Below are 26,776 nucleotides of genomic sequence, written 5' to 3' on the forward strand. Positions count from 1 at the left end.
TCAGCTGGGGGCCCCTCCGTGGGTAAGTCACTGGGACTTGCTGAGCCACCACTGAGACTGCCAGCAGCCCCAGGACCTCGCAGGGCGCAGCTCTCCCGACCCCAGAGCCTGGCCTCAGGTTCTCATCACCGGCTGTCACCAGAGTCGCAGGCCACGTGCCTTTCTTTTCGTTTGTGCTTTTTCCGGCGCTCAGCCACGTAAAGGTATGAAACCCTCACATTTGCTGCCATGTGGATGCACCCTGAGAACACGATGCTAAGCGGGAGAATTCACACACAGAGGGACACACAGGGTGAGAAACCAATGAGGGGAAACGTCCAGAACAGGTAGATCCACAGATTCAGAGTTGGTTCCTGGTTGGCCCGGGCAGGGGAGGGGAGGGAATGATAACTAAAGGCGTGAGGGACATTTTTGGGATGAGGGAAATATTCCAAAACAGGTTAGTAGTGACGGCTGCGCAGCTCAGTAAAGTGTCCACACGCGCTCCGGGGCAGCCTGTGATACCATCTTTCTCAGGACGAAGGGCTGACCACAGGAAGACTGAACGAGTACTGGGTCCCGGGACCAGATGCTGAACTGGGGACCCCCTCCGTGGGTAAGTCACTCTGAAAGCTGAGCCTCCAACGAGATTGGCAACAGCCCCAGGGCCTCACAGGGCGTGCCTCTCCCGGCCCCGGAGCCTACTCTCTCGTTCTCATCACAGGCTGTCACCAGAGTCGCAGGCAACGTGCCTTTCTTTTCGTTTGTGTTGTTGTTCCGGCCCTCAGCCACACAAAAGTATGAAGCCCTCACATTCGCTGCCACGTGGATGCACCCTGAGAACACGATGCTCAGTGGGTGAAGTCAGAGAGAGAACTACACACATGGTGTGAACCCACTGAGGGGAAACGTCCAGAACAGGTAGATCCACAGAATCAGAGTTGGTCCCTGGTTTTCAGGGGCAGGGGAGGGGAGGGAATGATAACTAAGGGCGTCAGGGACATTTTTGGGGTGAGGGAAATGTTCCAAAACAGGGCAGTAGTGACGGCTGCACAGCTCAGTAAAGTGTCCACAAGCCTTCCGGTGCAGCCTGTGAGAGCATCGCTCTCAGGACGAAGAGCTGACCGCAGGATGATGGGCAGACCGCAGTAAGACTGAACTAGCACTGGGTACTGGACCCAGACAGTCAGCTGCGGACCCCTGCGTGGGTAAGTCACTTGGACTTCCTGAGCCTCCACTGAGACTGGCAGCAACCCCAAGACCTCACAGGGCACGTCGCTCCCGTCTCCAGAGCCTAGCCTCTGTTTCTCATCACCGGTTGTCACCACAGTCGCAGGCAACGTACCTTTCTTTTCATTTGTCTTTTATCCAGCCCTCAGCCACGCAAAGGTTTGAAGCCCTGACACTAGCTGCCACGTGGATGCACCCTGAGAACACGATGCTCAGCGAGAGAAGTCAGACACAGAAGGACACAGGGTGTGAAATCACTGAGCGGAAACGTCCAGAACAGGTAGATCTACAGAGTCAGAGGTGGTTCCTGGTTGTCAGGGGCAGCGGAGGGGAGGGAATGATAACTTAGGGCATGAGGGACATTTTTGGGGTGAGGGAAATGTTCCAAAACAGGTGAGTAGTGACGGCTGAACAGCTCAGTAACGTGTCCCCACGCGCTCCGGGGCAGCCTGTGAAAGCATCGTTGTCAGGACGAAGGGCTGACCACAGGAAGACTGAACGAGTACCGTGTCCCCTTCACCGACGCTCAGCTGGGGATCCCCCTGTTGGTAAGTCACTCGGATTGCTGAGCCTCCACCGAGACTGGCAGCAACCCCAGGGCCTCACAGGCCGCGGCGCTCCCGTCCCCAGTGCCTAGCCTCTGTTTCTCATCACTGGCTGTCACCAGAGTCGCAGGCATCGTTCCTTTCTTTTCATTTTTTCTTTTATCCAGCCCTCAGCCACGCAAAGGTGTGAAGTCCTTACACTCGCTGCCACGTGGATGCACCCTGAGAACACGATGCTCAGCGACAGAAGTCAGACACAGAGGGACACCCAGGGTGTGACCCCACTGAGGGGAAACGTCCAGAACAGGTACATCCGCAGAATCAGAGTGGGTTCCTGGTTTCAGGGGCAGTGGAGCGGAGGGAGTGATAACTAAGGGCCTGAGGGACTTTTTTGGGTGACGGAAATGTTCCAAAACAGGTTAGTAGTGACAGCTGCTCTGCTCAGTAAAGTGTCACCATATGCTCCGCTGCAGCCTGTGAGAGCATCGCTCTCAGGACGAATGGCTGACCACAGGAAGACTGAACTAGCACTGGGTCCTGGGCCCAGACACTCAGCAGGGCACCCCTCCGTGGGTAAGTCCCTCGGATTGTTGAGCCTCCTCCGAGTCGGGCAGCAGCCCCAGGGCTTCATAGGGCATGGCGCTCCCGTTCCAAGAGCCTAACCTCTGTTTCTCATCACCGGCTATCACCAGAGTCGCAGGCAACGTTCCTATCTTTTCATTTGTCCTTTTTCTGGCCCTCAGCCACATAAAGGTGTGAAGTCCTGACACTCGCTGCCACGTGGATGCACCCTGAGGACACGATGCTCAGCGAGAGAAGTCAGACACAGAAGGACACACAGGGTGTGAACCCACTGAGCAGAAACGTCCAGAACAGGTAGATCTACAGAGTCAGACGTGGTTCCTGGTTGTCACGGACAGGGGAGGGGAGGGAATGATAACTTAGGGCATGAGGGACATTTTTGGCGTGAGGGAAATGTTCCAAAAGAGGTTAGAAGTGACGGCTGCACAGCTCAGTAAAGTGTCCCCATGAGCTCCAGGGTAGCCTGTGAGAGCATCGCTCTCAGAACCAAGGGCTGACTGCAGGAAGAAGGGCTGATCGCAGGAAGATTGAACGAACACTGGGTCCTGAGCCCAGACGCTCAGCTGGGGGCCCCTCCGTGGGTAAGTCACTGGGACTTGCTGAGCCACCACTGAGACTGCCAGCAGCCCCAGGACCTCGCAGGGCGCAGCTCTCCCGACCCCAGAGCCTGGCCTCAGGTTCTCATCACCGGCTGTCACCAGAGTCGCAGGCCACGTGCCTTTCTTTTCGTTTGTGCTTTTTCCGGCGCTCAGCCACGTAAAGGTATGAAACCCTCACATTTGCTGCCATGTGGATGCACCCTGAGAACACGATGCTAAGCGGGAGAATTCACACACAGAGGGACACACAGGGTGAGAAACCAATGAGGGGAAACGTCCAGAACAGGTAGATCCACAGATTCAGAGTTGGTTCCTGGTTGGCCCGGGCAGGGGAGGGGAGGGAATGATAACTAAAGGCGTGAGGGACATTTTTGGGATGAGGGAAATATTCCAAAACAGGTTAGTAGTGACGGCTGCGCAGCTCAGTAAAGTGTCCACACGCGCTCCGGGGCAGCCTGTGATACCATCTTTCTCAGGACGAAGGGCTGACCACAGGAAGACTGAACGAGTACTGGGTCCCGGGACCAGATGCTGAACTGGGGACCCCCTCCGTGGGTAAGTCACTCTGAAAGCTGAGCCTCCAACGAGATTGGCAACAGCCCCAGGGCCTCACAGGGCGTGCCTCTCCCGGCCCCGGAGCCTACTCTCTCGTTCTCATCACAGGCTGTCACCAGAGTCGCAGGCAACGTGCCTTTCTTTTCGTTTGTGTTGTTGTTCCGGCCCTCAGCCACACAAAAGTATGAAGCCCTCACATTCGCTGCCACGTGGATGCACCCTGAGAACACGATGCTCAGTGGGTGAAGTCAGAGAGAGAACTACACACATGGTGTGAACCCACTGAGGGGAAACGTCCAGAACAGGTAGATCCACAGAATCAGAGTTGGTCCCTGGTTTTCAGGGGCAGGGGAGGGGAGGGAATGATAACTAAGGGCGTCAGGGACATTTTTGGGGTGAGGGAAATGTTCCAAAACAGGGCAGTAGTGACGGCTGCACAGCTCAGTAAAGTGTCCACAAGCCTTCCGGTGCAGCCTGTGAGAGCATCGCTCTCAGGACGAAGAGCTGACCGCAGGATGATGGGCAGACCGCAGTAAGACTGAACTAGCACTGGGTACTGGACCCAGACAGTCAGCTGCGGACCCCTGCGTGGGTAAGTCACTTGGACTTCCTGAGCCTCCACTGAGACTGGCAGCAACCCCAAGACCTCACAGGGCACGTCGCTCCCGTCTCCAGAGCCTAGCCTCTGTTTCTCATCACCGGTTGTCACCACAGTCGCAGGCAACGTACCTTTCTTTTCATTTGTCTTTTATCCAGCCCTCAGCCACGCAAAGGTTTGAAGCCCTGACACTAGCTGCCACGTGGATGCACCCTGAGAACACGATGCTCAGCGAGAGAAGTCAGACACAGAAGGACACAGGGTGTGAAATCACTGAGCGGAAACGTCCAGAACAGGTAGATCTACAGAGTCAGAGGTGGTTCCTGGTTGTCAGGGGCAGCGGAGGGGAGGGAATGATAACTTAGGGCATGAGGGACATTTTTGGGGTGAGGGAAATGTTCCAAAACAGGTGAGTAGTGACGGCTGAACAGCTCAGTAACGTGTCCCCACGCGCTCCGGGGCAGCCTGTGAGAGCATCGCTCTCAGAATGAAGGGCCGTCCGCAGGAAGAATGAAGGAGCACTGGGTCCTTGGCCCAGGCGCTCAGCTGGGGACCTCCCCCCTTGGGGAAGTCACTGGGACTTGCTGAGCATCCACTGAGACTGGTAGCAACCCCATGTCCTCCCAGTGCGTGGCACTCGCGGCCCCAGAGCCTACCCTGTGGTTCTCATAACCGGCTGTCACCAGAGTCACAGGCAACGTGCCTTTCTTTTCTTTTGTCTTTTATAAAGGCAACTCTTGAATACATGTATTTAACATGCAGGGGCTCAGTCCTGACTCCTTCATCTGGGGCTTCCTGCCTCCACAGTCTCGAGGATATCCACTTCCGTTGTTTACACGCCCTTGCATGGGGTTTGATGATGGAAATTAACACCGGGGGCATCGCCACGTGAGGGTTGACATCAGCGGAAGAATACCTCGGCGATGGCCTGCCTGAGGACCACGGGAGAGGCCGGGCCCTCCCCGCCCCTTGCATGCAGCCCCACGCCTGCACCCTCCTGGGAGCAGAGCTGGTGCATCGCTAGGCAGAACTCATGGAGGTAGGTCTCCAGCTCAAGTGATGGAAGGTGTCATGGAGCATTGTGCTGAATGTGGTCAGGGAGCATTGTGATGAAAGGGCTCATGGAGCATTGTGATGACAAGAGCCATGGAACATTGTGATGACAAGGGTCATGTAAGCATTGTGATGACAAGTGTCATGGAGCATTGTGATGACAAAGGCCATGGAGTACAGTGATGACAAAGTCATGGAGCATTGTGATGACAAGAATCATGGTGAATGGTGATGTCAGGGGTCATGAGCCTTTTTGATGACAGGCGTCATGGAGCATTGTGATGACAAGGGCCATGGAGCATTGTTGAGAGGGGTCATGGAGCATTGGGACGAAACACATCATGGAGCATTGTGATTAAAGTGATCATGGAGCATTTTGATGAAAGGGGTCATGTAGCATTGTGATGACAACAGCCATGGAGCATTGTGATGACAATGGCCTGGAGAATTGGGATGACAAGAACCATGGAGGATTGTGATGTCAGGGTTCATAGAGCCTTGTGATGAAAGGGGTCATGGAGCATTGTGATGACAAGAGCCATGGAGCATTTTGATGACAGGGGCCATGATGCATTTTGATGTCAGGGGTTATGGAGCATTGTGATGAAAGGTGTACTGGAGCATTGTGGTGACAGAGGGCATGGAGCATTTTGATGAAAGGCATCATGGGACATTGTGATGAAAGGGTTCATGGAGCATTGTGATGAAAGGGATCATGGAGGATTGTGATGAAAGTGGTTAGAGCTTTGTGAGAGAATGGGAAATGGAGCAATGTGATGAAAGAGGTCATGGAGCACTGTGATGACAGGTGTTGTGGAGCATTGTGATGACAGGGGACATGGAGTATTGTCATGAAAGGTGTAATGGAGCATTGTGATGAAACGGGTCATGGATTATTGTGATGAAAGGGATCATGGAGCATTGTGATGAAAGGGTAATGGAGCATTGTGATGTCAGGGGTCATGGAGAATTGTGATGGCAAGGGCCATGGAGCATTGTGATGACAGGTGTCATGGACCATTGTGAAGAAAGTGGTCATGGAGCATTGTGATGACAAGCACCATCGAGCATTATGATGACAAGGGCTTTTAACATTGTGATGAAACGAGTCATGGAGCAATGTGATGACAGTGGGCCTGGGGCTTTGTGATGATAAGCGCCATGGAGCATTTTGATGACAAGTGTCATGGAGCATTGTGATGACAAGGGCCATGGACCATTTTGATGACAGTGGCCATGGAGCATTGTGATGAAAGTGGAAAAGGAGCATTGTGATTAAAGGGGTCATGGATCATTGTGATGACAGTGATCATGGAGCATTGTGAAAAAGGGATCATGGGGCATTGTGGTGACAGGGGTCATGGAGCTTTGTGATGACATTGGTCAAGGATCATTCTGATGAAATGGGTCATGGAGCATTGTGATGAAACTGGTGATGAAGAACTGTGATGACAGAGGACATGGAGCATGGTGATGACAAGGGCCATGGAGCATTATGATGAGAAGGGTCTTGGAGCATTGTGATGCCAAGGGCCATGGAGCATTGTAATGACAGCAGTCATGGGGCATTGTCATGACAGGGAGCATTGAGCATTGTGACAGAAGGAGTCCTGAAGCATTGTGATGAAATGGGTCATTGATTATTGTGATGAAAGGGATCATGGAGCATTGTGATGAAAGTGGGCAGGGTGCATTGTGATGAAAGGGGTAATGGAGCATTTTAATAAAAGGTGTCATGGGGCATTGTGATGACAGTGTGCATGGAGCATTGTGATGACAAGCACCATGGAGCATTGTGATGACAAGTGCAATTTAGCATTGTGATGAAACAGGTCATGTAGCCGAGTGATGAATGAGGTCATGGAGCGTTGTGATGACATTGGGCATGGAGCCTTTTGCTGACAAGGGCCATGGAATATTGTTATGACAAGGGTCATGGAGCATTGTGTTTACAAGCGTCATGTAGCATTATGATGAAAAGGGCCATAGAGTATTGTGATGACAAGGCTCATTGAGCATTGTGATGACTTGGGAATGGAGCATTGTGATGACAAAAGCCATGGAGAATTGTGATGTCAGAAGTCATGGGGCATTGTGATTACAGGGGTCATGAGGCATTGTGGTGACAGAGGGCTTGGAGCATTGTGATGAAATGGGTACTGGAGTATTGTGATGAAAGGCGTCATGGAGCATTGTGATGACATGTGTCATGGAGCATTGTGATCACAGGGTCATAGAGTATTGTGATGACAGGGGTCATGGAGTATTGTGATGACAAGGGTCTTGGAGCATTTTCATGACAGGGGCCATGGATCATTGTGATGATAGCGATCATGGAGCATTATGATGATAGCTGTCATGGAGCATTGTGATGAAATGGGTCAGGGAGCATTGTGATGAAAGGGGTCATGGAACATTGTTATGACAATTATCATGGAGCATTGTGATGACAAGTGTCATGGAGCATTTTGATGAATGTAGTTATGCAGCATTGTGCTGACTAGGGCCATAGAGCATTGTGATGATACGGGAAAAGGAGCATTGTGACTAAAAGTTGTCATGAAGCATTGTGATTACATGGGCCATGGAGCATTGTGATTACAAAGGTCATGGAGCATTGTGATAACCGGTGTCATGGAGAATTGTGATGACAAGGGCCATGGGGCACTGTGATGAATGGGGGCATGGAGCATTGTGATGAATGTGTTCATGGAGCATTGTGATGACAGTAGGCATGGAGCATTGTGTTGACAGGAGCCATGGAGCATTGTGCTGAAAAGGGTCATGGAGCATTGTTATGGCAGGGGTCATGGAGCATTGTGATGAAAGGGGTCATGGAGCATTGTGATTACAAGTGACATGGAGCATTGTGATGACAAGTGTCAGGGAGCATTGTGATGACTAGCACATGGAGCATGGTGATGAAATGGATCATGGAGCATTGTGATGAATGTGGTCATGGAGCATTGTGATGACAGTGGGCATGGAGAATTGTGATGACAAGCGCCATGGAGCACTGTAATGACAAGTGTCATTGAACGTTGTAATGACAAGGTCAATAGAGCATTTTGATGACAGGGGCCATGGATCCTTGTGATGATAGCGGTCATGGAGCATTGTGATGTAATGTGTCCAGGAGCATTGTGCTGAAAGCAGTCATGGAGCATTGTTATGACAGTGGTCATGGAGTATCGTGATGACAAGGGTCATGGAGCATTGTGATGACAGTGGGCTTGGAGCATTGTGATGACAAGTGTCATGGAGCTTTGTGATGACAGGGGTCATGGAGCATGGTGATGACAGGGTTACTGGGGCATTGTGATGAAAGGCATACTGGATCATTTTCATGAAAGGGGTCATGGATTATTGTGATGAAAGTGATCATGGAGCATCGTGATGACAGGGTGCATGGAGCATTGTGATGAAAGGGGTAATAGAGCATTGTGATGTATGTGGTCATGGAGCTTTTTGATGACAGTGGGCATGGAGCATTTTGATGACAAGATCCATGGAGCATTGTGATAAAAGAGGTCATGGGGCATTGTGATGACATGGTGCATGGAGCCTTGTGATGACAAGTGCCATGGAGCATTGTGATGACAATGGTTATTTAGCATTGTGATGAAACGGGTCATGGAGCACTGTGATGAGTGTGGTCATGGAATATTGTGATGACGTTGGGCATGGAGCATTGTGATGACAAGTTACATGGAGCAGTGTGATGTCAGGGGTCATCGAGCATTGTGATGTCAAGGCCCATGGAGCTTTGTGATGACAGGGGTAATGAATCATTGCGATGAAAGGGGTCATGGAGCGATGTGATGAGAGGTTTTATGGAACTTTGTTGTGACGGGACGCATGGAGCATTGTGATGAAATGGGTACTGGAACATTGTGATGAATGGGGTCATGGATCATTGTGATTACTAGGATCATGGAACATTGTGATGAGAGTGGTCATGGAGCATTGTGATGAAAGTTGTCAGAGCGCATTGTGATGAATAGGGTAATGGAGAATTGTGATAAAAGGAGTCATGGGGCACTGTGATGACAGGAGGCATGGAGCATTGTGATGACAAATGCCATGGAGGATTGTTATGACAAGGGCCATTTAGCATTGTGATGAAATGATTCAGTGAGCATTGTGATGAATGTGGTCATGGAGCATTGTTATGACAGGGGGCATGGAGCATTGTGATGAGAAGGGTCATGGAGCATTTTGATGAGAAGTGTCATGGAGCATTGTGATGACAAGGGCCTTGGAGCATTGTGATGGAAGGGGTACTGGAGCATTGTGATGAAAAGTGTCATGGATCATTATGATGATAGCGATGATGGAGCATTGTGATGAAAATCGTTATGGAGCATTGTGATGACAGGGAGTATGGAGCCTTTTGATAAAAGGGGTCATGGAGCATTGTGATGATAAGCGCCATGGAGCCTTTTGATGACAAGTGCCATTTAGCATTGTGATGAAACGGGTCATGGAGCATTGTGATGAATGTGGTCATGGAGCTTTGTGATGCCAGTGGGCATTGAGCAGTGTGATAACAAGGGTCATGGAGCATTGTGATGACAAGTGTCATGGAGCATTGTGATGACAAGGATCATGGAGCATTGTGATGAAAGTGGTCAAGGATTATTGTGGTGATTGCGATCATGGAGCATTGTGATGGAATTTGTCATGGAGCATTGTGATGAAAAGGGTCATGGAGAATTGTGATGACAGGGGTCAAGGAGAATTGTGATGACAAGGGTCTTGGAGTATTTTGAGGAAAGGAGTCATGGAGCATTGTGATGACAAGGGCCATAGAGCATTGTGATGATAAGAGTCATGGAGTATTGTGATGAAAGTGGTCAGGGAGCATGGTGATGTCAGGTGTCTTGGAGCTTAGTGATAATAGGTTTCATGGAGCATTGTGATGACAGGGGTCATGGAGCATTGTAATGACAAGTGCCATTAACATTGTGATGAAACGGGTCATGGAGCAATGTGATGAAGGTGGTCATGGAGCATTTTGATGCCAAGGGTCATGGAGCATTTTGCTGAAAGGCGTGCTGGAGCATTGTGATGAAAGGAGTAATGCATAATTATGATGAAAAGGATCATGGAGCATTGTGAATACATGGAGCATGGTGCATTGTGATGAAAGTGGTCATGGAGCATTGTGATGAGAAGGGGCATGGAGCATGGTGATGACAGGGTTTATGGAGCATTGTGATGACAGGGGTCATGGGACATTGTGATGTCAGGGGTTATGGAGCATTGTGATGACAAACGCCATGGAGCATTGTCAGGACAAGGGCCATTTAACATTGTGATGAAACGGGTCCTGGATCTTTGTGATGATAGCGATAATGGAGTACTGTAATGAAAATAGTCATGGAGCATTGTGATGAAAGGGGTCATGGAGCATTCTGATGACAGATGTCATGGAGCATTGTGATGAGAAGGGCCATGGAGCATTGTGATGAAAGGGGTCATGGGCTATTCTGATGACAGGGGGCATGGAGCATTGTGATGACAAGTGGCATGGATAATTGTGATGACAAGGGCCATGGAGCATTGTGATTACAGGGGTCCTTTGGCATTGTGATGCCAAGAGCCATGGAGTATTGGGATGACAGGGGTCATCTGGCATTGTGATGAAAGGGTTACTGGAGCATTGTGATTACAAGAGCCATGGAGTATTGGGATGACAGGGGTCATCTGGCATTGTGATGAAAGTGTTACTGGAGCATTGTGATGAAAGGCGTCATGGATCAGTGTGATGAAAAAGATCATGGAGCATTGTGATGAAAGTAGTCATGGACTATTGTGATGAAAGGGGTCATGGATCATTGTGATGATTGTGATCATGGAGAACTGTGATGAAATTGGTCATGGAGCACTGTATGAAAAGGGTCATGGAGCATTGTGATGACAGGGGTCCAGGAGCATTGTGATGAAAGGGGTCATGGAGCATTTTGATGAAAGTTGTCACGGAACATTGTGATGAAAGGGGTCATGGAGCATTGTGATGACAGAGGTCAGTGAGCATTGTGATGACAAGTGTCTTGGAGGTTAGTGATGATAGGTTTCATGGGGCATTGTGATGACAGTGGTAATGGAGCATTGTGGTGAAAGGAGTCATGGATAATTGTGATGACAAGGGTCATGAGGCATTGTGATGACAGGGGGCATGGCGCATTGAGATTAAAGACTTACTGGAGTGTTGTGATCAAAGTGTTCATGGATTATTATGATGAAACGGATCATGGAGCATTGTGATGACAGGGGTCATGGAGCATGGTGATGACAGGGGTCATGGGGCATTGTGATGATATCTATCATGGAGAATTGTTATAAAAGCAGTCACAGAGCATTTTGATGAAATGGATTATGTAGCATTGTGATGAAAAGGGCCATTTAGCATTGTGATGAAAGGGGTCATGGAGCATTTTGATGACAGGGGTCATGGGGCATTGTGATGATATCTATCATGTAGAATTGTTATTAAAGAAGTCACAGAGCATTTTGATGAAATGGATCATGTAGCATTGTGATGAAAAGGGCCATTTAGCATTGTGATGAAAGGGGTCATGTAGCTTTGTGATGACAAGGGTATGGAGCCTGGTGAAGAATACAGCATGGAACATTGTGATTAGAGGGGTCAAGGAGCTTTGTGATGAGAGGTTTTATGGATCATTTTGTTGAAAGTAGTCATGAAGCATTGTGATGACAGGGGGCATGGAGAATTGTGATGAGAAGAGTCATGGAGCATTGTGATGAAAGTGGTCAGCCAGCATTGTGATGAAAGGGGTAATGGAACCTTGTAATAAAAGGGGTCATGGAGCATTGTGATGAAAACCCCATTGAGCAATGTGATGACAAGTGCCATTAACATTGTGATGAAACGGGTCATGGAGCATTGTGATGAATATGGTCATGGAGCATTGTGATGACACTGGGCATGGAGCATTGTGATGAAAAGGACAATGGAGCATTTTGATGACAAGGGTCATGGAGCATTTTGGTGAAAGGCGTGCTGGAGCATTGTGATGAAAGGAGGAATGGATAATGATGATGAAAAGGATCATCGAGCATTGTGAATACATGGGGCATGGTGCATTGTGATGAAAGTGGTCATGGAGCATTGTGATGAGAAGGGGCATGGAGCACTGTGATGACGTGGTTTATGTAGCATTGTGATGACAGGGGTTATGGAGCACTTTAATGACAACGGCCATGGAGCACTGTGATGACAGGTGTCATGGGGCATTGTGATGACAGGGGACATAGAGCACTGTGATGACAAGGGCCATGTAGCATTGTGATGACAGAGGTTATGGAGCATTGTGATGACAAACGCCATGGAGCATTGTCAGGACAAGGATCATTTAGCATTGTGATGAAACGGGTCCTGGATCATGGTGATTATCGCGATCATGGAGCATTGTGATGAAAGTGTTCATGGAGCATTGTGATGAAAGGGATAATGGAGCATTGTGATGAAAGTGGTCATGGAGCATTGTGATGAAAGGGGTACTGGAGCATTCTGATGACAGATGTCATGGAGCATTGTGATGAGAAGGGCCATGGAGCATTGTGATGAAAGGGGTCATGGGGTATTCTGATGACAGGGGGCATGGAGCATTGTGATGAGAAGCGGCATGGAGAATTGTGATGACAAGGGCCATGGAGCATTGTGATTACAGCGGTCATTTGGCATTGTGATGCCAAGAGCCATGGAGTATTGGGATGACAGGGGTCATCTGACATTGTGATGTAAGGGTTACTGGAGCATTGTGATGAAAGGCGTCATGGATCACTGTGATGAAAAGGATCATGGAGCATTGTGATGAAAGTAGTCATGGACTATTGTGATGAAAGGGGTCATGGGTCATTGTGATTATAGCGATCATGGAGCATTGTGATGAAAGTGGTAATGGAGCATTGTGATGACAGCAGTCATGGCACATTGTGATGTCAGGGGTTACAGAGCATTGTGGTAACAGTGGGCATGGAGCATTGTGATGACATGGGCCATGGAACATTTTGATGAAAGGCATCATGGATCATTGTGATCAACATTGTCATGTAGCATTGTGATGAAAGGGGTCATGGATTATTGTGATGATAATGATCATGGAGCATTGTGATGGAAGTGGTCATGGAGCATTGTGATGACAGGTGTCATGGAGCATTGTGATGACAAGGGTCTTGGAGCATTGTGATGACAGGGTTCATGGAGCATTGTGATGAGAGTGGTCATGGAGCATTGTGATGAATGTTGTCAGGGCGCATTGTGATGAATAGGGTAATGGAGCATTGTGATAAAAGGAGTCATGGGGCCCTGTGATGACAGGAGGCATGGAGCATTGTGATGACAAATGCCATGGAGCATTGTTATGACAAGGGCCATTTAACATTGTGATGAAATGATTCAGTGAGCATTGTGATGAATGTGGTCATGGAGCATTGTTATGACAGGGGGCATGGAGCATTGTGATGAGAAGGGTCATGGAGCATTTTGATGAGAAGTGTCATGGAGCATTGTGATGACAAGGGCCTTGGAGCATTGTGATGGAAGGGGTACTGGAGCATTGTGATGAAAGTGTCATGGATCATTATGATGATAGCGATGATTGAGCATTGTGATGAAAATCGTCATGGAGCATTGTGATGACCGGGGGCATGCAGCACTGTGATGACAGGGGTCATGGAGCATTTTGATGTCAGGTGTCATGGAGCATTGTGATGACAAGGGACATGGAGCATTGTGATGACAGGTGCATGGAGCTTTGTGAAGAATGTGATCATGGAGCATTGTGATAACAGTGGCCATGGAGCATTGTGATGACAAGGGACTTGGAGCATTGTGATGACATGGGTCATTGGGCATTGTGATGACAGGGGGCATGGAGCATTGTGATGAAATGCGTACTGGAGTATTGTAATGAAAGGGGTCATCGATTATTGTGATGAAGGAGATCATTGAGCATTGTGATGCTAGGGTCATGGAGCAATGTGATGAAAATGGTCAGGGAGCATTGTGCTGAAAGGGGTAATGGAGCATTGTGATAAAAGGTGTTATGGGGCATTGTGATAACAGGGGGCGTGGAACATTGTGATGAGAAGCGCCATGGAACATTGTGATGACAAGGGCCTTTTAGCATTGTGATGAAACGTGTCATTGAGCATTGTGATGAATGTGGTTATGGAGCATTGTGATGAATGCGGTCATGGAGCATTGTGATGACAAGTGCCATGGAGCATTTTGATGAAAAGTGCCTTTTAGCCTTGTGATGAAACGTGTCATGGAGCTTTGTGATGAATGTGGTCCTGGAGAATTGTGATGACAAGGAGCATGAAGCATTGTGATGAAACGGGTCATGGAGCATTGTGATGTCAAGGGTCATGAAACATTGTGATGACAAGGGCTATGGAGCATTGTGATGACAGGGGCCATGGAGAATTGTGTTGAAAGGGGTACACGAGCAGTGTGATGACAGTGTTCATTGAGGATTGTGATGAATGTTGTCATGAAGCATTGTCATGACAGGGGTCATGGAGCATTGTGATGAAAGTGGTCATGGAGCATCGTGATGATAGTGATCATGGAGCATTGTGGTGAAAGGCGTACCAGGGCATTATGATGAAAGGGGTCATGGATCATTGTCATGATAACGATCATGGAGCATTGTGTTGAAAGTGGTCATGGAGGATTCTGATGAAATGGATCATGGAGCATTGTGATGTCAGAGGTCATGGAGCATTGTGATGAAAGGGGTCATGGAGCATTGTGATGAAAGTTGTCTTGAAGCATTGCGATGACAGGGGGCATGGAGCATTGTGATGACAAGGATCATGGAGCATTGTGGTGACAGGTGTTATGGAGCATTGTGACTACAGGGGGCATGGAGCATTGTGATGACAAGGTTCATGGAGAATTCTAATGACACGGGCCAAGGAGCATTGTGATGAAAGGGGTGATGGAGCATTGGGATGAAACTCGTCATAGAGCATTGTGATGAAAGTGGTCATGGAGGCTTGTGATGAAAGGGTTCATGTAGGATTGTGATGACAAGGGCATGGAGCATGGTGAAGACCACAACATGGAGCATTGTGATGAAAGCAGTCATGGAGCATTGTCATGGGAAGGGCCATGGAGCATTGTGATGACAAGGGTCATTTAACATTGTGATGAAAAGGGTCATGTAGGATTGTGATGACAAGGGCATGGAGCCTGGAGAAGATCGCAGCACGGAGTATTGTAATGAGAAGGGTCATTGAGCATTGTGATGAAAAGAATCAGGGAGCATTGTGATGACAAGTGCCATAGAGCATTGTGATGACAAGGGTCATGGAGTATTGTGATGACACAGGCCAAGGTGCATTGTGATGTAAGGGGTCATGGTATATTTTGATGGAAGTGGTAATGTATTATTTTGATGATAGGGCATATGGATCATTGTGATGACAGGGGGCAAGGAGCATTGTGATGAAAGAAGTACTGCTGTATTGTAATGAAAGGAATCATGGATTATTGTGATGAAAGTGATCATGGAGCATTGTGGTATCATGGGTCATGGAGAATTGTGATGATGAGGGCCATGGAGCATTGTGATGACAGGTATCATGGAGCATTGTGATGAATATTGTCATGGAGCTTTGTGATGACAAGCGCCGTTGAGCATTGTGATGACATGGGCCTTTTAGCATTGTGATGAAATGGGTCATGGGGCTTTGTGATGACAAGGGCATGGAGCATGGAGAAGACCAGAGCATGGAGAAGACCTCAACATGGAGCATTGTGATAAGAGGGGTCATGGATCATTGTGATGAAAGTGGTAATGAATCATTGTGATGACAGCGGATATGGAGCATTGTGATGTCAAGCACCATGGAGCATTGTGATGAAAGGCGTACTGGAGTATTGTCTTTAAAGGGGTCATGGATTATTGTGATAAAAGGGGTTATGGGGCATTGTGATGACAAGGGGCATGGAGCATTGTGATGACAAGCTCCATCTAGCATTTTGATGACAAGGGCCTTTTAGCATTGTGATGAAACGCGTCATGGAGCTTTGTGATGAATGTGGTTATGGAGATTTGTGATGACTGGTGGCATGGAGCACTGTGATGACAGGGGTCATGGAGCATTTTTATGTCAGGGGTCATGGAGCATTGTAATGACAAGGGCCATGGAGCATTGTGATGACAAGGGCCATTTAGCATTGTGATGAAACGTGTCATGGAGCATTGTGATGAATGTGGTCATGGAGCATTTTGATGACATTGGGCATGGAGCATTGTGATGACAAGCTCCATCTAGCATTTTGATGACAAGGGCCTTTTAGCATTGTGATGAAACGCGTCATGGGGCTTTGTGATGAATGTGGTTATGGAGCTTTGTGATGACCAGTGGCATGGAGCACTGTGATGACAGGGGTCATGGAGCATTTTGATGTCAGGGGTCATGGAGCATTGTAATGACAAGGGCCATGGAGCATTGTGATGACAGGTGCATGGAGCTTTGTGAAGAATGTGGTCATGGAGCATTGTGATGATAGTGGGCATGGAGCATTGTGATAAAAGGTGTTATGGAACATTGTGATAACTGTGGTCATGTAGCATTGTGATGAAATAGGTACTGGAGAATTGTGATGAAATGGATCATGGAGCATTGTGATGAAAGTGGTCATGGAGCATTGTGATGACAGGTATCATGGAGCATTGTGTTGAAAATTGTCATGGAGCATTGTGATGACAAACGCCATTGAGCCTTGTGATGACTAGGGCCTTTTAGCATTGTGATGAAACGTGTCATAGAGCTTTCTGATGAATGTGGTCATGGAGCATTGTGATGAGAGTGGGCATGGAGCATTGTGATGACAAGCGCCATGGACTATTGTGAGGACAAGGGGCATGGAGCATTGTGATGACAGGCTCATGGAGCATTGTGATAACAGGTTCCATGGAGCATTGTGATGAAAGGGGAACTGGAGCATTGTGATGAAACGGGTTATGGATTATTTTCATGATAGCGATCATGGAGCATTGTGATGAAAGATGGCATGGAGCATTGTGATGAAATGGATCATGGATCATTGTGATGAAAGTGGTCATGGAGCACTGTGATGACAGGTGTCATGGAGCATTGTGATGAAAGGAGTCATGGAGCATAGTGATGGCAAGGGCCATAGAGCTTTGTGATGACAAGGGTCATGGAGAATTGTGATGACTCGGGCCATGTAGCATTGTGATAAAAGGGGTCATGGAGCATTGTGATGAAAGTGGTCATGAAGCATTGTGATGTCAGGTATCATGGAGCATTGTGATGACACGGGCCATGGAGTATTGTGATGGCAGGCTTCATGAGGCATTGTGATGTCAGGTGTCATGAGGCTTTTTGATGACAGGCGTCATGGGGAACTATGTTGAAAGGGGTCATGGAGCATTGTGGTTACAAGGGCCAAGGAATATTGTAAGTACAAGGGTCATGGAGCATTGTGATGACAAGGGCCTTAGAGTATTGTGAAGATAAATCATGGAACATTGTGATGACACGGGCATGGAACATTGTGCTGAAAATACTCATGGAGAATTGTGATGTCAGGTGTCATCGGGCATTGTGATGTCAGGGGTCGTGAAACTTTTTGAAGACAGGGGTCATGGAGCATTGTGATGAAAGGGGTCATGGAGCATTGTGACGACAAGGGCCATGGAGAGTTGTGATGACATGTATCGTGGAACATTGTGATGAAAAGGTCCATGGAGCATTGTGATGACAGGGGTCACGAGGCATTGTGATGGCAGGGAGCATGGAGCATTGTGATAAAAGGCGTACTGGAGTCTTGTGATGAAAGGGGTAATGTATTATTGTGATGAAACAGATCATGGAGCATTGTGATGACAGGGGTCATGGAGCATTGTGAGGAAAGTGGTCAGGGAGCATTGTGATGAAAGTGGTCATGGAGCATTGTGATAAAAGTGGTCATGGGGCTTTGTGATGACATGGGGCATGGAGCAATGTGATGACAAGGGCCATGGCGCATTGTAGTGAAAACCGTCATGGAGCATTGTGATGACAAGGGCCATGGAGAATTGTGACGTCAGTGGTCATGGAGCATTGTGACAACTAGGGCCATGAATCATTGTGATGACAGTTGTCATGGAGCATTGTGATGAAAGTGGTCATGGAGGATTGTGATGACAAGTGCCATTGAGAATTGTAATGACATGGGCCTTTAGCATTGTGATGAAACCTGTCATGGAGCTTTGTGATTCATGTTCTCCTGGAGCATTGTGATGACAGCGGGCATGGAGCTTTGTGATGAAAAGCACCATGGACCATTGTGATGAAAAGGGGCATGGACCACTGTGATGACAGGGTTCACGGAGCATTGGGATAGCAGGGGCCATGGAGCATTGTGATGAAAGTGGTACTGGAGCATTTTGTTGAAAAGGGTCATGTATTATTGTGATGATAGTGATCATGGATTATTGTGATGATAGCGATCATGGTGCATTGTGAGGAAAGCGGTCATGGAGCATTGTGATGAAATGGGTCATTGAGCATAGGAATGAAAGGAGTCATGGAGCATTGTGATAACAGGGCTCATGGAGCATTGTGATGACAAGGGCCATAGAGCTTTGTGATGACAAGTTTCATGGAGAATTGTAATGACACGGGCCAAGGAGCATTGTGATGAAAGGGGTGATGGAGCATTGGGATGAAACTCGTCATAGAGCATTGTGATGAAAGTGGTCATGGAAACTTGAGATGGAAGGGTTCATGTAGGATTTTGATGACAAGGGCATGGAGCATGGTGAAGACCACAACATGGAGCATTGTGATGAAAAGAATCAGGGAGCATTGTGATGACAAGTGCCATAGAGCATTGTGATGGCAAGTGTCATGGATTATTGTGATGACACAGGCCAAGGTACATTGTGATGAAAGGGGTCATGGATCATTTTGATGGAAGTGGTAATGTATTATTTTGATGATAGGGGATATGGATCATTGTGATGACAGGGGGCAAGGAGCATTGAGATGAAAGACGTACTGGAGTATTGTAATGAAAGGGGTCATGGATTATTGTGATGAAAGTGATCATGGAGCATTGTGGTGTCATGGGTCATGGAGAATTGTGATGATGAGGGCCATGGAGCATTGTGAGGACAGGTATCATGGAGCGTTGTGATGAATATTGTCATGGAGCTTTGTGATGACAAGCGCCGTTGAGCATTGTGATGACATGGGCCTTTTAGCATTGTGATGAAATGGGTCATGGGGCTTTGTGATGACAAGGGCATGGAGCATGGAGAAGACCGGAGCATGTAGAAGACCTCAACATGGAGCATTGTGATGAGACGGGTCAAGGATCATTGTGATGAAAATGGTAATGAATCATTGTGATGACTGTGGATATGGAGCACTGTGATGACAAGGGCCATGGATCATTGTGACGAAACGCATAGTGGAGTATTGTAATGAAAGGGGTGATGGATTATTGTGATAAAAGGGATTATGGGGCATTGTGATGACAGGGAGCATGGAGCAATGTGATGACAGGGGTCATGGAGCATTGTGATGATAGTGGACCAGGAGCATTGTGATGACATGGCGCATGGAGCATTGTGATGACAAGGGCCTTGGAGCATTGTGATGACATGGGTCATTGGGCATTGTTATGACACGGGTCATTGAGCATTATGATGAAAGTTGTCATGAAGCATTGTGATGACAGGTGGCATGGAGCATTATGATGACAAGGTTCATGGAGCAATGTGATGATGATAGTGGACAAGGAGCATTGTGATTACAGGTCTCATGGAGCATTGTGATGACAAGGGCCTTGGAGCATTGTGATGACATGGGTCATTGGGCATTGTGATGACAGGGGGCAAGGAGCATTGAGATGAAAGACGTACTGGAGTATTGTAATGAAAGGGGTCATGGATTATTTTGATGAAAGTGATCATGGAGGATTGTGGTGTCATGGGTCATGGAAAATTGTGATGACTAGGACCATGGGGCATTGTGATGACAGGTATCATGGAGCATTGTGATGAATATTGTAATGGAGCTTTGTGATGACAAGCGCCATGGAGCATTGTGATGAAAGGCTTACTGGAGTATTGTAATGAAAGGGGTCATGGATTATTGTGATAAAAGGGGTTATGGGGCATTGTAATGACAAGGGGCATGGAGCATTGTGATGACAAGGGCCATTTAGCATTGTGATGAAACGTGTCATGGAGCATTGTGATGAATGTGGTCATGGAGCATTGTGATGACAAGCTCCATCTAGCATTTTGATGACAAGGGCCTTTTAGCATTGTGATGAAACGGGTCATGGGGCTTTGTGATGAATGTGGTTATGGAGCATTGTGATGACCGGGGGCATGGAGCACTGTGATGACAGGGGTCATGGAGCATTTTGATGTCAGGTGTCATGGAGCATTGTGATGACAGGTGCAGGGAGCTTTGTGAAGAATGTGATCATGGAGCATTGTGATAACAGTGGCCATGGAGCATTGTGATGACAAGGGACTTGGAGCATTGTGATGACATGGGTCATTGGGCATTGTGATGACAGGGGGCATGGAGCATTGTGATGAAATGCGTACTGGAGTATTGTAATGAAAGGGGTCATCGATTATTGTGATGAAGGAGATCATTGAGCATTGTGATGCTAGGGTCATGGAGCAATGTGATGAAAATGGTCAGGGAGCATTGTGCTGAAAGGGGTAATGGAGCATTGTGATAAAAGGTGTTATGGGGCATTGTGATAACAGGGGGCGTGGAACATTGTGATGAGAAGCGCCATGGAACATTGTGATGACAAGGGCCTTTTAGCATTGTGATGAAACGTGTCATTGAGCATTGTGATGAATGTGGTTATGGAGCATTGTGATGAATGCGGTCATGGAGCATTGTGATGACAAGTGCCATGGAGCATTTTGATGAAAAGTGCCTTTTAGCCTTGTGATGAAACGTGTCATGGAGCTTTGTGATGAATGTGGTCCTGGAGAATTGTGATGACAAGGAGCATGAAGCATTGTGATGAAACGGGTCATGGAGCATTGTGATGTCAAGGGTCATGAAACATTGTGATGACAAGGGCTATGGAGCATTGTGATGACAGGGGCCATGGAGAATTGTGATGAAAGGGGTACACGAGCAGTGTGATGACAGTGTTCATTGAGGATTGTGATGAATGTTGTCATGAAGCATTGTCATGACAGGGGTCATGGAGCATTGTGATGAAAGTGGTCATGGAGCATCGTGATGATAGTGATCATGGAGCATTGTGGTGAAAGGCGTACCAGGGCATTATGATGAAAGGGGTCATGGATCATTGTCATGATAACGATCATGGAGCATTGTGTTGAAAGTGGTCATGGAGCATTCTGATGAAATGGATCATGGAGCATTGTGATGAAAGTGGTAATGAATCATTGTGATGACAGCGGATATGGAGCATTGTGATGTCAAGCACCATGGAGCATTGTGATGAAAGGCGTACTGGAGTATTCTCTTTAAAGGGGTCATGGATTATTGTGATAAAAGGGCTTATGGGGCATTGTGATGACAAGGGGCATGGAGCATTGCGATGACAAGCTCCATCTAGCATTTTGATGACAAGGGCCTTTTAGCATTGTGATGAAACGCGTCATGGAGCTTTGTGATGAATGTGGTTATGGAGCTTTGTGATGACCGGTGGCATGGAGCACTGTGATGACAGGGGTCATGGAGCATTTTTATGTCAGGGGTCATGGAGCATTGTAATGACAAGGGCCATGGAGCACTGTGATGACAAGGGCCATTTAGCATTGTGATGAAACGTGTCATGGAGCATTGTGATGAATGTGGTCATGGAGCATTTTGATGACATTGAGCATGGAGCATTGTGATGACAAGCTCCATCTAGCATTTTGATGACAAGGGCCTTTTAGCATTGTGATGAAACGCGTCATGGGGCTTTGTGATGAACGTGGTTATGGAGCTTTGTGATGACCGGTGACATGGAGCACTGTGATGACAGGGGTCATGGAGCATTTTGATGTCAGGGGTCATGGAGCATTGTGATGACAAGTGCATGGAGCTTTGGGAAGAATGTGGTCATGGAGAATTGTGATGATAGTGGGCATGGAGCATTGTTATAACAGGTGTTATGGAGCATTGTGATAACAGTGGCCATGTAGCATTGTGATGAAAGGGGAACTGGAGAACTGTGATGAAATGGATCATGGAGCATTGTGATAAAAGGGGTCATGGAGCATTGTGATCACAGGTATCATGGAGCATTGTGATGAAAATTGTCATGGAGCATTGTGATGACAAGCGCCATTGAGCCTTGTGATGACAAGGGCCTTTTAGCATTGTGATGAAACGTGTCATAGAGCTTTCTGATGAATATGGTCATGGAGCATGGTGATGAGAGTGGGCATGGAGCACTGTGATGACAAGCGCCATGGACTATTGTGATGACAAGGGGCATGGAGCATTGTGATGACAGGGTCATGGAGCATTGTGATAACAGGTTCCATGGAGCATTGTGATGAAAGGGGTACTGGAGCATTGTGAGGAAAGGGGTCATGGATTATTTTCATAATAGCAATCATGGAGCATTGTGATGAAAGATCGCATGGAGCATTGTGGTGAAATGGATCACGGATCATTGTGATGAAAGTGGTCATGGAGCACTGTGATGACAGGTGTCATGGAGCATTGTGATGAAAGGAGTCATGGAGCATAGTGATGGCAAGGGCCATAGAGCTTTGTGATGACAAGGGTCATGCAGAATTGTGATGACATGGGCCAAGTAGCATTGTGATAAAAGGGGTCATGGATCCTTTTGATGGAAATGGTCATGAAGCATTGTGATGTCAGGTATCATGGAGCATTGTGATGACATGGGCCATGGAGCATTGTGATGGCAGGCGTCATGAGGCATTGTGATGTCAGGTGTCATGAGGCTTTTTGATGACAGGCGTCATGGAGCACTGTGATGAAAGGGGTCATGGAGCATTGTGATGACAAGGGCCAAGGAGCATTGTGAGTACAAGGGTCATTGAGCATTGTGATGACAAGGGCCTTAGAGTATTGTGAAGATAAATCATGGAACATTGTGATGACACAGGCATGGAACATTGTGCTGAAAATAGTCATGGAGAATTATGATGTCCGTGGTCATCGGGCATTGTGATGTCAGGGGTCGTGAAACTTTTTGAAGACAGGGGTCATGGAGCATTGTGATGACAGGTATCGTGGAGCATTGTGATGAAAAGGGCCATGGAGCATTGTGATGACAGGGGTCACGGGTCATTGTGATGGCAGGTGGCATGGAGCATTGTGATAAAAGGTGTACTGGAGTGTTGTGATGAAAGGGTAATGGATTATTGTGATGAAAGTGATCATGGAGCATTGTGATGACAGGGGTCATGGATTATTGTGAGGAAAGTGGTCAGGGAGCATTGTGCTGAAAGTGGTAATGGAGCATTGTGATAAAAGTGGTCCTGGGGCTTTGTGATTACGGGGGCATGGAGCAATGTGATGACAAGGGCCATGGCGCATTGTGGTGAAAGCATTCATGGAGCATTGGGATGACAAGTGTCATGGAAAATTGTGATGACAAGGGCCATGGAGAATTGTGATGCCAGTGGTCATGGAGCATTGTGTTGAAAAGTGTCATGTATTATTGTGATGATAGTGATCATGGATTATTGTGATGATAGCGATCATGGTGCATTGTGAGGAAAGCGGTCATGGAGCATTGTGATGAAATGGGTCATTGAGCATATGAATGAAAGGAGTCATGGAGCATCGTGATAACAAGGCTCATGGAGCATTGTGATGACAAGGTCCATAGAGCTTTGTGATGACAAGGTTCATGGAGAACTGTAATGACACGGGCCAAGGAGCGTTGTGATGAAAGGGGTGATGGAGAATTGGGATGAAATTCGTCATAGAGCATTGTGATGAAAGTGGTCATGGAGGCTTGTGATGAAAGGGTTCATGTAGGATTGTGATGACAAGGGCATGGAGCATGGTGAAGACCACAACATGGAGCATTGTGATGACAGAGGTCATGGGGCATTGTGATGAAAGCAGTCATGGAGCATTGTCATGGGAAGGGCCATGGAGCATTGTGATGACAAGGGTCATTTAACATTGTGATGAAAAGGGTCATGTAGGATTGTGATGACAAGGGCATGGAGCCTGGAAAAGATCACAGCACGGAGTATTGTAATGAGAGGGTTCATGGAGCATTGTGATGAAAAGAATCAGGGAGCATTGTGATGACAAGTGCCATAGAGCATTGTGATGACAAGGGTCATGGAGTATTGTGATGACACAGGCCAAGGTGCATTGTGATGTAAGGGGTCATGGTATATTTTGATGGAAGTGGTAATGTATTATTTTGATGATAGGGCATATGGATCATTGTGATGACAGGGGGCAAGGAGCATTGTGATGAAAGAAGTACTGCTGTATTGTAATGAAAGGAATCATGGATTATTGTGATGAAAGTGATCATGGAGCATTGTGGTGTCATGGGTCATGGAGAATTGTGATGATGAGGGCCATGGAGCATTGTGATGACAGGTATCATGGAGCATTGTGATGAATATTGTCATGGAGCTTTGTGATGACAAGCGCCATTGAGCATTGTGATGACATGGGCCTTTTAGCATTGTGATGAAATGGGTCATGGGGCTTTGTGATGACAAGGGCATGGAGCATGGAGAAGACCAGAGCATGGAGAAGACCTCAACATGGAGCATTGTGATAAGAGGGGTCATGGATCATTGTGGAGAAAGTGGTAATGAATCATTGTGATGACAGCGGATATGGAGCATTGTGATGACAAGCGCCATGGAGCATTGTGATGAAAGGCGTACTGGAGTATTGTCATGAAAGGGGTCATGGATTATTGTGATAATAGGGGTTATGGGGCATTGTGATGACAAGGGGCATGGAGCATTGTGATGAGAAGCGCCATGGAGCATTGTGATGACAAGGGCCATTTAGCATTGTGATGAAACGTGTCATGGAGCATTGTGATGAATGTGGTCATGGAGCATTGTGATGACAAGCTCCATCTAGCATTTTGATGACAAGGGCCTTTTAGCATTGTGATGAAACGCGTCATGGGGCTTTGTGATGAATGTGGTTATGGATCTTTGTGATGACCGGGGGCATGGAGCACTGTGATGACAGGGGTCATGGAGCATTGTGATGTCAGGGGTCATGGAGCATTGTGATGACAAGGGCCATGGAGCATTGTGATGACAGGTGCATGGAGCTTTGTGAAGAATGTGGTCATGGAGAAATGTGATGATAATGGGCATGGAGCATTGTGATAAAAGGTGTTATGGAGCATTGTGATAACTGTGGTCATGTAGCATTGTGATGAAATGGGTACTGGAGAATTGTGATGAAATGGATCATGGAGCATTGTGATGAAAGTGGTCTTGGAGCATTGTGATGACAGGTATCATGGAGCATTGTGATGAAAATTGTCATGGAGCATTGTGATGACAAACGCCATTGAGCCTTGTGATGACAAGGGCCTTTTAGCATTGTGATGAATCGTGTCATAGAACTTTCTGATGAATGTGGTCATGGAGCATTGTGATGAGAGTGGGCATGGAGCATTGTGATGACAAGCACCATGGACTATTGTGAGGACAAGGGGCATGGAGCATTGTGATGACAGGGTCATGGAGCATTGTGATAACAGGTTCCATGGAGCATTGTGATGAAAGGGGTTATGGATTATTTTCATGATAGCGATCATGGAGCATTGTGATGAAAGATGGCATGGAGCATTGTGATGAAATGGATCATGGATCATTGTGATGAAAGTGGTCATGGAGCACTGTGATGACAGGTGTCATGGAGCATTGTGATGAAAGGAGTCATGGAGCATAGTGATGGCAAGGGCCATAGAGCTTTGTGATGACAAGGGTCATGGAGAATTGTGATGACACGGGCCATGTAGCATTGTGATAAAAGGGGTCATGGAGCATTGTGACGAAAGTGGTCATGAAGCATTGTGATGTCAGGTATCATGGAGCATTGTGATGACACGGGCCATGGAGCATTGTGATGGCAGGCATCATGAGGGATTGTGATGTCAGGTGTCATGAGGCTTTTTAATGACAGGCGTCATGGGGAACTATGTTGAAAGGGGTCATGGAACATTGTGGTTACAAGGGCCAAGGAATATTGTGAGTACAAGGGTCATGGAGCATTGTGATGACAAGGGCCTTAGAGTATTGTGAAGATAAATCATGGAACATTGTGATGACACGGGCATGGAACATTGTGCTGAAAATAGTCATGGAGAATTGTGATGTCAGGTGTCATCGGGCATTGTGATGTCAGGGGTCGTGAAACTTTTTGAAGACAGGGGTCATGGAGCATTGTGATGAAAGGGGTCATGGAGCATTGTGACGACAAGGGCCATGGAGAGTTGTGATGACAGGTATCGTGGAGCATTGTGATGAAAAGGGCCATGGAGCATTGTGATGACAGGGGTCACGAGGCATTGTGATGGCAGGGGGCATGGAGCATTGTGATAAAAGGCGTACTGGAGTGTTGTGATGAAAGGGGTAATGTGTTATTGTGATGAA

At 47.4% G+C, this 26,776-nt stretch overlaps 1 long non-coding RNA gene across 7 annotated transcripts in view; it reads left to right on the forward strand.

The window, feature by feature from the left end:
* LOC309635588 overlaps window positions 1-23,451 on the forward strand; it is a 104,376-nt gene extending 80,925 nt beyond the window's left edge. For all 7 annotated transcript variants that reach the window (XR_014248914.1, XR_014248915.1, XR_014248916.1 and 4 more), the window contains one exon: window positions 23,375-23,451. This is a non-coding gene — a long non-coding RNA (uncharacterized lncRNA). The remainder of the gene's footprint in view (window positions 1-23,374) is intronic.
* The last annotated feature ends 3,325 nt before the right edge of the window (window positions 23,452-26,776 follow it).

This window comes from Balaenoptera borealis, assembly GCF_965194805.1.
Source record: "Balaenoptera borealis genome assembly, chromosome: 1".
In the NCBI taxonomy this organism is placed as follows: domain Eukaryota; kingdom Metazoa; phylum Chordata; class Mammalia; order Artiodactyla; family Balaenopteridae; genus Balaenoptera; species Balaenoptera borealis.